The sequence below is a fragment of the Dermacentor variabilis genome, chromosome 5 (genome assembly GCF_050947875.1).
Source record: "Dermacentor variabilis isolate Ectoservices chromosome 5, ASM5094787v1, whole genome shotgun sequence".
Taxonomy (NCBI): domain Eukaryota; kingdom Metazoa; phylum Arthropoda; class Arachnida; order Ixodida; family Ixodidae; genus Dermacentor; species Dermacentor variabilis.
Window position 1 is genome coordinate 177,527,653 of NC_134572.1, and position 12,641 is coordinate 177,540,293.

Below are 12,641 nucleotides of genomic sequence, written 5' to 3' on the forward strand. Positions count from 1 at the left end.
TGTTGCGTTACGTCATCAAAGGTTTGCTGGTGATTTCAGTTTCAGTGATCGGTCGAGGCTGTATAAGTGACGGTTAGAGTTCTGAGGTGTATGCCAGTAACTCAGCGTGATGGTACGCGCGAGATTGCGAAGCTCTCTCGTAACGTCTACTTTCGATAGTAGTGGCACGTGTACTCGTTTATCTTTATCAGGCGACCACGTTTTCACCGCATAACAAATGTTATCGCACAGTGCAGGACGCGCTTGCATGTATCGGAACTTTCTGGAATGTTATCGATGGTTCCATCCGCCGTCTGTGACCGAACTTTGTGTAATCTTAAAAGCACATCTTGTTGGGCTAGTTGGTAGCTGTTCATTATAAAATATGAAGACGCCAAATAAACAGACGCACACAAGAGAAGAGAACGGGACAAGGCACCACACAGAGAAGGGCCCACTGTACTAGAAATATATCTTAGAAGCACTTCTTGTTGGACTAGTTGGTAGCTGTTCATTATAAAATATGAAGACGCCAAATTAACAGAGAAGGGCCCACTGTACTAGAAATATATCTTAAAAGCACTTCTTGTTGGGCTAGTTGGTAGCTGGTCGTTATAAAATATGAAGACGCCAAATAAACCTGTGTGGCACCCTGTCCCGTTCTCTTCTCTTGTGTGTGTCTGTTTATTCAGCGTCTTCATATTTTATAAAGAACAGCTACCAACTAGCCCAACAAGAAGTGCTTTTAAGATATATTTCTAGTACAGTGGGCCCTTCTCTGTGTGGCGCCCTGTCCCGTTCTCTTCTTTTGTGTGTGTCTGTTTATTTTGCGTCTTCATATTTTATAATGAACTTGTGTAATCTGACTGCATGTATGCGCTATGCAAACAATGTAGAACTTTGTGGAAGACACGCGGGTCCCAGCGATTGCTCTGGAACATTCGACGACTGATGTACAAAAGCCGACGCGCTTGAGCCGCTGATCAGATTTTCGATGATCGCCGACTGTGTTCGCCGCTATCGTTGTTCTTGGAGTGTAGCCTGCTTTGAGGGCACAAGTTCGCCCAATAAAATGCTAGTTTCGTTAACTACAGTTTTGCTGCCTTCATCACCGTCACTACCACGTAACATCTGGTGGAGCTGCTTTGCGTTCATGGACCCGACGCCCCCACAAAGCTGTGACCCAAGCCGGAACGTGGAAGACAACAAAGACAACACGAACGTCAACAAGAACCAGCGTGGTAGGCGCTGGCTGCAAGGACTGCCCCCGGCGCACGGCCTGAGACGAGCACGAAGATTCTCCCCAAGCCAACCCCAATGGCAGACCCAGCGTCCCCCATCGTGCTCCAGCAGCCCAGGGAACCTCTGACGTTCCGCGGTTTGAGACCTATGAGCCGCAAAGCTGGTTTTAGACCTGTGAGTGGGTCGCTACATTTAACGGCAGGAACAGCGGTGACTAACTGCGACATGTATTTTTCGCACTCGAAGACGCCGCCAGGACGTTGTTCGAGAACCGAGAAGCCGGCTTAACAAAGTGGGACCTGTTCCGAATCGACTTCCTGCAGACATTCACAAGCGTCGTACGCCAAGAACGAGCCCAAGCGCTATCAGAAAACCGGATGCAGCTGCCTAATGAGATCACTGCGATTTCACAGAGGAAATGAGCCGTATATTCCGCCACGCTGACCCTGAAATGCCCGAGAAGAAAGTCTATCTACGTTTGCGCAGTTTGAAGCAGGAGCTTTTCGCCGGAATGGTACGAAGCCCACCGAAGACCGTAGACGAGTTTCTTCTCGAGGACACCGGCATCGAGAAGACACTCGACATGCGAAACTGGCAATTCAACCGCCGCAGGAACTCTACAAACTACGCCGGAGTTCAATCACTGGCGACCGACGATCTACGCGAGACTATCAGAGCCGTCGTAGGGGAAGAGCTGCAGAACTTCTACCCAAGGTCGCAGTCTCAAGTGGATTAAATCGCTAAAATTGTCAAAGAAGAAGTTCAACGATTACTTGGAGTCCCTGAGGTGCAACCACAATCACAGCAACCTCAGCCGCAAGCGATGACCTACGCCACCGTCGCCCGCCTTCAAGTTCCCCCTCCGAGACTACGCCAGAGCCCTGTAACGCCGCAATTACGTCGTCCAGCGCCGCCGCCGCAAGCACGCCCACCCGTCGCCCAGCGCAGCTACACGAGGAAGACGGACATTTGGCGAGCCCCGACCACCGCCCGCTCTGCTACAACTGCGGCGAAGCCGGTCATGTGTACCGCGAATGCCCATACCGCGGCCTGTGATTGCGAGGGTTCGCCGTCAACGCACCGCGTCCTAGGGAAAGCGAAAGCCCTCGTGACACCACTGACTACCTCACCGCTACTTAGTGGGACCCTCGACAACCATCCCATTCGCCATCACCAGGCCAGTACCGGTCTCCGTAGCGTCGCTCATACACTGGGCCAGCACGGGGCCGCTCTGCGAGCCCATATCCGGAAAACTAAAACCAGCAACCTATGGAGGTGCGGTGGCGGCTCGTCGAACTGATGAAGATCCTCCGCCGCCGCGCCGAAAATCCTGTGTAGACGACGTGTCAGCGAGACGCCGTCATCGCGACGTAGTCTGGAAGCAAAGAATACGCCGACGAAAGACGACCTGACGGCGTCATGTATCAGCCACAGGTCAACGCGACGCAGCCGTGATCCGACTCCAAGACCTAAATGAAACGCAAGAGAAAGAACCACCGCCCTCGGCGTGCTTCTCGACGGCCACGCAGTCGCCGCCTCAGTAGACACAGGAGCCGATTATTCCGTCATGAGCGGACCCATCGCCGCCCAGTTGAAGGAAGTTAAGAACGCATGGGAAGGCCCACGAATTCGGACCAAGGGAGGATACCTGATAACGCCGAATAGAATGTGCACGGCAAGAATTACCATTATTGACCGGACTTACCTCGCCACCTTGGTTATTCTTCAACTGTGTTCACAAGGCGTAAGTCCTGGCATGGACTTCCTGTACCGACACCGTGCAATCATCGACAAGAAGTTGAAGTCAATAACGCTGTCGAAAGATCAAGCGAAACCGCCGGAGAGCTCTCGTAGTCACCCCGCCTTGAATGTGATCCAAGATCAAGTAAGCATACCGCCTCGCTCCAGCATTGTTATTTCGGTCGGCACTGAAACACCCGCTGACGTAGAAGGCTTCATCGAAGGCGACCAAGGTCTATTTCTGGACCATGAAATATGCGTCGCAAGATGGATCGCTCGAATGCACGGAGGAAACATGAAAGCGTTGCTGACAAACTTAAGCCAGGAGTTCAAGCACATCAACAAGGGCACGGCGATCGCATACATAGAGGGAATTCTGGAAACCGGCAATGCGCTTGTCCTCTCAGATTCTGCCGCATCTAATCCGACGACAATAGTTACCGAGCCACACTTCGACATAAATTCAAGTCTCCCCATGATTAAGCAGCAACAGCTCAGAAGTCTGCTTCGACGATACAAAGAGTGCTTTTCGACGTCATCGAGCATTCGACAAACACAGGTCGCAAAGCGTCGCATAATAAACAAAGAGTGCGCTAGACCCCTCCGCCAGAACCCTTACCGAGTTTCGACGCGAGAACGTGAAGCTATTAGGCAACAAGTTGATGAAATGCTGCGCGACGACATCATGCAGCCGTCGAGAAGCCAGTGGGTATCTCCTGTAGTCTTGTTGCAGAATAAAGACAGTACCCTACTTTTCTGCGTCGATTATCGCCGTCTAAACAAGATGACGAAGAAGGACGTGTGCCCCCTCCCACGGATAGACGACGCATTGAATCGGCTCTGCAACGTTAAATACTTCTCGTTGATGGACCTGAAGCATGGCTATTAGCAAATTAGCAAAGTCGACGAAAGAGATCGCCAAAAGACCGCCTTCATCACCCCAGACGACCTCTACGAGTTCAAGGTTCTGCAAATTGGACTGCCTCGGCGCTTGCAACGTTCCAGTGCGTGATTGACACTGTTTTAGCAAGACTGAAATGGCAGACCTGCCTAGTTTACTTGGATGACGTCGTTGTCTTCGCCGGAAATTTTGACCATCACCTTAGGCGGTTTGCGATATTACTAGAGGCCATCAAGTCATCAGGGCTCACTCTGAAGCCGGAGCAGTGCCACTTCGCTTACAATGAGCTTCTGTTCCTAGGCGACGTAATCAGCAAATCTGGTGTCCGCCCCGACCCGCAAAAGACAGCTGCTATCGCGAAATTCCCCCAGCCCATTGATAAGGCAATGCATAGATTCCTCGGCATGTATGCCTACTACAGGCGCTTTGTCAAGGACTTTTCACGCATCGCTGAGCTGCTGCCAAATCTAACTAAATGTGATGTCGAGTTCAAGTAGGAAACGCCGAAGGTCAACGCATTTCAAGAACTCAAAAGATGCATGCAGTCACCGCCGGTACTTGCGCACTTCGACAAAGACGCCGATACAGAAATCCATACTGACGCCAGTAGCCTAGGCCTCGGTGCCGTCCTAGTCCAGAGGAAAGGCGGACTTGAATGGGTGATAGCTTACGCTGGTTGGTCGCTGTCGACTGCAGAAGGCAATTATTCTACGACATCATTTGGGCTACATCAATATACCGCGCTTACCTATATGGTAGGCCATTCAAAGTCATCAGCAACCATCACGCGTTGTGTTGGCTAGCTAACTTAAAGGACCCTTCACGACGGCTGGCGAGGTTGAGCCTACCACTGCAAGAATATGATGTCACTGTAATCGACAAGTCAAAAGGGAAACACCCTGATGCCGATTGTCTATCACGCGCCCCCATTGATCCGTCGTCGCAAGACGACGAAGATGACGACGGCTTCGTTGTAATAGTAAGCGCGGAAGACTTCTTTGAGCAGCAACGAGCACACCCGGAGACAAAAGGCCTCGTCGAGTATTTAGAAGGAAATACCGACGTTGTCCCTAGGTCATTTAAGCGCGGATTGTCTCCGTTCACACATGAGAACAACCTAATCATGAAGAACTTCTCACCAATCCGCGCCAACTTCCTTCTTGTTCCGTCGACGCTGCGTCCACAAGTACTGCTCGCCCTACATGACGATATGACCGCTGGGCACCTCGGTTTCTCCCGGGCGCTATCGAGGATACAAGAAAGGTATTACTGGCCGCGCCTAACCGCCTACGTCGCCCGTTACGTCAAGACATGCCGAGACTCTCAGCGACGCAAGACACCACCGACAAGGCCTGCGGGATTACTACAGCCGATCAAGCCTCCTTGCCTACCTTTTCAGCAGATCGGGTTGGACTTGTTGTGACCTTTTCCGACGTCAACATCCGGAAGTAAGTGGATCGTCGTGGTGACGGACTACCTGACCCGCTTCACTGAAACTAAAGTTCTGCTCAAAGGTAGCACAGCCGAAGTGGCAAAATTTTTCGTCGAGAGCATCCTGCTGCGACATGGTGCCCCAGAAGTCCTCATCACCGACAGGGGAACGGCCTTTACAGCAGAGATAACCCAAGCCATTCTGCAATAGAGCCAGACAAACCACACGAGGACAGCTGCCTACAACCCGCCGACGAATGGTCTCACGGAGCGCCTGAACAAGACCCTCGCCGACACTCTAGCAATGTACGTCAACGTCGAACACAAGACGTGGGACGCGGTCCTGCCGTACGTAACCTTTGCTTACAACACGGCGGTGCAAGAACCCACCCCGATCACGCCATTCAAGCTGGTTTACGGCAGGAATCCGACGACTGCTCTCGACGCCATGCTGCCGCACGTCACCAATGAAGAGAATCTTGACGTCGCCACCTATCTCCATCGCGCCGAAGAAGCCCGACAGCTCGCACGCCTGCGGATCGAGAACCAGCAGAAGGCCGACAGCCGACACTACAACCTTCGACGATGATACGTCGAGTACCAGCCCAGCGACCGTGTTTGGGTTTGGACCCCGATACGCCGACGAAGACTTAGTGAGAAACTATTGCGGCGCTATTTCGGACCGTACAAGATCATCCGACGTATTGGCGCACTGTACTATGAGGTCTTGCCAGACGGTATTTCACTATCACAGCGGTGCCGCTCACGACCTGAAATAGTCCACGTTGTGCGACTCGAGCCGTACTACCAGCGCAAATGAACTTTGGGACTTCGCGTAACTGGAGCTTTGGACTTCGTCATTTTTCGTTGCCTTGTTGCTTTAGTTTAATAAGTGTCCTTTTGTGTTTCGCTCTCCTACGTTTGTAGCATCGGGACGATGCTTTCTTTAAGAGGGGGGAATTGATACGTGTATTTGTTTATCTTTATCGGGCGACCACATATTCACCACCTAACAATTGTTATCGCACAGTGCAGGACGCCCCTGAATGCATCTGAAGTTTCTGGAAAGCTATCGATGGTTCCATCCGCTGTCTGTGACTGAACCTTGTGTAATCTGATTGCATGTATGAACGTAGCGAATAATGTGCAACTTTGTGGAAGACACCCGGATCCCAGCGATTACTCTGGAACATTCGACTACTGATGCATAAAAGTCCGCGCGCTTGACCCGCTCATCAGATTTTCGACGATCGCCGTGTGTGTTCGCTGCTATCGTTGTTCTTGGAGTGTAGCCTGCTTTCGAGGGCACAAGTTGGCCCAATGAAACGCTACTTTCATTAACTACAGCTTTGTTGCCTTCTTCACCGCCACTACCACGTGACAATCATATGAGGAGTGTCGGTGCTATCACCTGGGCCCGTCGGGCAGCGTCATCGGCGAGGTGATTACCAACGATGCCAACATGTCCCGGAAGTCATTGAAAGATCATAATATGTCCTCGTTCCGAAGCGCGATGGCAAGTTTAGTTCACTTGGGACACCAGATGGCCGTAATTACCACGTCGAAAACTTCTCAAGCTATGGAGGCTGCTTTCGAATCGCTTAGTATTGCCCATTTCCTAGGTGTTTTTTTTTAAATGTATTCCACACTACCGCGAAGAACAGCCAGTACGGAATCTGTATATGTGTATATGTATATGTGTGAAATCTTAAACTTGATGACGACTTATTTGGATGGTATATCAATGGTGGTCGTCGAACTTTCAGAAACCGAACCGTCCGTATAAACATGGGTTTGGTCAGCGTACGAACAATGCAAAAATTGCAATGTGATCTGCTTGAAAACCGCGATGGTCAGGCTAGCCTTCTTCGCAATTCCTCGAACAGCAAGGAACACAACAGCCTTTTTCAACCATCCCAAGGAGGATGGCGTTCTTGTTGCGGGCGTGGGTCTCACTGAGAAAGCGTGCTGGTTAGCCGCAACTGATTTGGCAAACGCTGCCTTGAGTCTTTTCACAGGCAAGCGAGTGAGATGTTGGTCAGGAACTCTGGATAAATGGCGAAGGTGGGCCCGGAGTGCCTCAACAGCAATATAAGACGTTATTGGGTCGGGCCTCTCGCGGTAGCAATTGTTTCTACGGTTGAAGCACATCGAAGTAGCCCCAGACGTGTTCGAAGGAGTTGGCCTTGAATTCTCTGTAGGACACGCATGTTAGTTTTGTTAGCATTTGACAGCACTGCTGCGATATAGCACTGCTGTGCTATATCGCAAGTATCCTAGGAAGAGCGTCCTGTATGGTTGAAACATACATGCCACCACGGATGTGCCCCACGCTTTAACGGCAAGAAACCTTAGTAAATGCAAAACGTCCATGAATTGGATGCATGTTAAAGAATCAGAAGTTAAATAATTCAAATTTAGTTTATCACGTAAAACCCACATTTTTTGAAAAAATATAGATCTATTGCCAAGAAAGTCTCTTTCGCATCACAGAAGACAAAAACAAATTTACTCGCCATCCCGGCCCCTGAGAAAGTGGATGTCCAGCGAAGCTGTTGAAAACAACCAGTACAACTGCTGAGGGGTGTAAGCAGTGCCTTATTGCTTAAGAGTAAGGGTAGTAAAGGTAATTTAGAATAATGGTAGCAATTGGAGTAATGGTAATTTTGACAGCACGCCGCCGCCAATAGCGTTGCTGCAACAAGATTGAAATCAATTTCCAGGCTGGTTATTCCATTTACAAAAGGCTAGGTACATCACTCCCCATGTCGCAGGCTGCCGTCATTGCGGCAGCTTGCGCAACGGTAATCTTTACCGGGAAACGTACGCAGTGAGCGCTACGTCTTTCGCATTGTTATCAGGGGCGCGTTACGAATATTTATTTGGTTTGGATGCTTGTTTTGTGCTTGTTCTTTACTGAGAGGTATGTTGTCCCGCATGTTGTATACGTGATTGCAAATAATGTATGCACTGCTCGCTTCCCTTTGCTGAGTGCTTGAAGAGTCTCTCTTACGGGGGTACGAGGCATTGCTCCTGACCCTTAACTGCCGCTGGGACCTGCCCACATTTTTGCTGATGGACGCTGTCACGAAAAATGCCGACCAACTAGAGGCTAACAGCTCCGCTGTAAACTTCACGCTAAAGATAAATGCGCTTTCAGTAAAGGAAAGGACACAAGCTCCCTCAGAAAATGAATTGGTGGTGATGTTTGTTCAATTTTTGATGAAACCACCCACACAAGCAAAAAACAGCATGAATTTCACATGAATATCAGCTTGAAGAAATTATTCGCTTTGATCCTGTGAGAAACAAAAGATTTTCTGGCAGAGCCCACTTCAAGATGACTGTCTGCGGCAATGTGATTAGCATTAAAGCAATGTAGCGCCAAAATGTATTTCTAAAGACGCGTATGTTTAGAATCTCTTGTAGTCCTTCTCAAGCTTGCGTTGCTGCTAGTATGTGCGCATAAACTGTTCTCACGTATCAGCCAACGCTACTATGGCAGTCACTTCGCAAGGTCGAACATGCGCATGAGGTCGTGAAAACTTTATGGTGACGATGCAGTGACAACAATAGAATGACAAAGAAGGAATGACGTTGATGCAACGTTGGGAGAATTCAATGAGCATTACTGTGTAATCACTATGGCCGGACACCGACATCATCCCGAGAGTCGTGCGACGAAGTTACAATAACAACGATCGAATGGCCACCACGACTACGGTAGGAAAACAAATGCATGACGACCGCTGGCGTAGCGAGCGGGTTGCACACCGGGCACGCGCTCCGAAATTTCTAAGCTTTCCCAGCCCCATGCAGCATTCCCAACCCAATTCTCCTCTTTTCCCTCGTCATCTTCCCCTGTCAATTGGGTTCTCCATCGAAAAATATTTCTGGCTGCGCCACTGAGACGACCCGGCGATTACGCCGATGGCATGCGGACGGTATTAGGAAAATGGGATGAAGACGGTAGCCTTACAATGAGAGTACGAGAACGATTGCATGACGATCTGTATCACAAGGACTGCATGACGAAAATTAAATGACGAAGCTGGAGTGACGACGCTAGAATGACCACGACGTTATCACGACGACGATGTGAAAACAACTGTACGGCGACGATGGTTTGACATCCATGACATGATGATAGTTGATTGATGAAGTTGGAATGACGCTGTTCTAACGACATCGCCAGCATTGCAAGCACGATCACGTAGGTCGTGACCCACTCGCCGCGTTGGCTTAGCGGCTACGGTGCTGCACTGCTAAACACGAGGCCGCAGAGTCAACTCGCGGCCGTGGCGGCCGCATTTTGATGCGGACGAAATGCAAAAACGCCCTTGTCCCGTGCTTTGGGGGCATGTTAAAGATCCCCTGATGGACAAAATCAATCCGGAGTGCCCCACTACGGCTTGCCGCCTCAGAATCAAATCGTGGTTTTCGCACACAAAACCCCAGAATTTAATTCAATGCCTCGTGGCCCAAGTTATTAGACAACTTGACCCACTGTATTGGCGTGAAAGACGTTACGACGGCAGCATGACGCAGGTAAGATGGCGAAGCTGTAGTGAAAATCATGTGGGAATGGCGACACCACGAAAACGTTATGACGACCAATGCATGACGGCTGTAGACGACGACGGCATGAAGAAAGCTGGATGAGGGAGCTGTAGTGATGATGATGCAACTACCGCAATGACATCCGAGCCATGATCACATACCTAGTGGGATAGCCAACCAGACAGGTTGCTTCAGAAACTCGTCACAAAAAACTTGACGACGACGATATGACGAAAGTCAGATGCCGAAGCTCAAATTACGGCGATGGAATGGCAACGACGGCACCATGAATGCAGGCCAATATAAGCTGGTAGAGAACATAGAGCATGGGCTACTGTAAGATGACAGACAGACAGACAGACAGACAGACAGACAGACAGACAGACAGACAGACAGACAGACATGCTTAAAATGCGTGAAATAGGCAAAAAATGCTAATCGCATTATGTACATATTGCCAATGGGCATCAAAAACAAATGGTTAGTAAAGGACTTATTCACCGAACGAAACAAGCCCCAAGTTGCACCGGCCAGACTGGCTGATGTTTAAATGAAAGGTTCAGGGAGGACGACAATAACGCCACTGCTGCCTCTAGGCACCTAGGTAAACATTGCCTGTACTAACGGTGTATGGAAGAGGGGCCTTTCTTTGAGCAGACCACGATTCTGCGTAGGTGCGCCGAGATGACCACGAGGGAAACAGTTGAAGCAGGCAAGATACCAAATCCGAAAGCGAATTGCGTAAGCACGTCTTCGTTTTTCTAAGTGATAAGAAGCGCTTTTCTTACCCTTGGTGACCCAGTAACGGTTGTTTCAAGGCTAGCAATTCACGTAGTGGCTCGGTCTGCAAAGTTCATTTGTAGAGCAGTGTTAGTTTTGGTTTTGCTTTTTGTGTGACGTGGTTTCATTCGCACGCGATCTTTCATCGCTATCCAGAAAGGGCTTAACTTACTGCCTTCGTCTTGTTTTTTCTGCGCGCGCTTATGTGTCGAATTGTATATCTACAAGCTCATTGCGTGGCCGTAAACCAGTTGCAGTCAACGCTTTGTGGGGTCTACTCAGTCGGTGCTTGACAATTTATCGTGCGTTGTGATTGAATAGAGAGCCATGTGCAGCCATTGCCGGGATAGAGGAGGAGACGTGGGCTAACGTTTTCTTACTAACTGAACTACGAAATGCTTTGTGAATGCGGGATATTGGTTATATTAAACTTTGCTAATGGATGTTTAACCCATGCGTGTAATTGTTTTGAGCAGTATAGCGCAATGTGTCCGCAGTGAACTACAAGAAGGAACTTCTCTCAGCATAGGGTACCTATGGCTAGCCACAGTTTCTGGCGTTCCTATATCGCCCACGCCCTCAAAGATTGGCGTCTCTGTTTACGCACTCGGAGCGCCCCTTTCCATGCCTCGGCTGCGCTATATAGAGCTTCACCCGGAAGAATCATCTCGGTGCCTCGGCCCCCCGTTGACCCTTCGGCAAGGTCCAGATAAAAGCGGCACAGAGCGCAGTAAAGCGCCGCTTCACTGGCGACGACGGGGATGACCTTTGGCGGGCAACCGAAACAAATTCTACACGCGTATATATATATATATATATATATATATATATATATATATATATCCCTCCACCATGAAAGACGTGTGCCGGCGGCCATAAACAGCCCCGGATGTATCTTTTCGCTTGCGCCCTTCGTTCTGCCGCCTCCCCTTTTGCTGCGCCTGTCTGGCTAATCTTCCAGTTTTCGTCGCTCATTCATTTCGCACCATGTTCTCGTTTTCGCGGTGGCACGCTCGCGAGCACCGTCTGGGGCAATTCCAGCAGCAGTAACGAACCGTCGCGTCGCAATGAAGACGGATACGCAAAGAGACAAAAAGGTGGCGGCTATGCGAGCGAGTGGCCCGACGTGAGCACGGGCACCACATACCCAGACCTCACATAGAGCGGAAGCACGCGGCTCTTTGTCGACCCTCTCGGTGCCACGGTTGAACGAACACACCGAGTGTGTTTGCGTCGAAAGAATCTGTGGGCGGCATATATGCCTTCTTTTCTTATACATATGTTTTGTTAGATGTCAGAGCTTGTTGTACAAGCATGTCATTGTCAAAGTGCTCTAGGTATAGTACGTACTGAAAGCTCCTGGAGAAAAAAAAATGCTTTGTTCTCATTTTCGCTTCAGTTGGTGCCCAGTGCTGCAAAAGTTCCTCCGTGAATTTCCACATAAATTTGCGCAGGTATGAAACCACAAATTGAAGAATTCCGAAACGGCGCTCATACTTTGTATTCTTGTGCACATTTAACACAAGATATATATATATATATATATATATATATATATATATATATATATATATATATATATACTGGCTTTAGTGAGAAATTGAGCAATTTTATAACAAGAAACGTGCATTCCATAGGGATGATTTCCTCTTTTAGTAGGAAACGTTGATTGCCTCGTCACTAACGTTACGTGAGGCGCCCAACAAAGTACGAAAGACAGGCTGATGCGACGCACATACATTTAGCACAAACACATCTACCGTAGAAAAGCGTCCAGAGTAAAATAAACAAAGAACATGCACTACGCCAACTAAAAGAATTCTTTGACAGAAAGCCGCTCTTGTGGCTAGCGTATGCGTATTTCTTCTTAGTAAGCCGCTGAAAGTCTCCTTGCTTAAACTACTTCCAAACCGGATTTCGAGAATAGCACAACGTATAGCCCCGTTTAGACACTGCGTGCTAGATGTTCCAGAATAGGTTCAGCGAAAATGAGAACCACCATAATTAG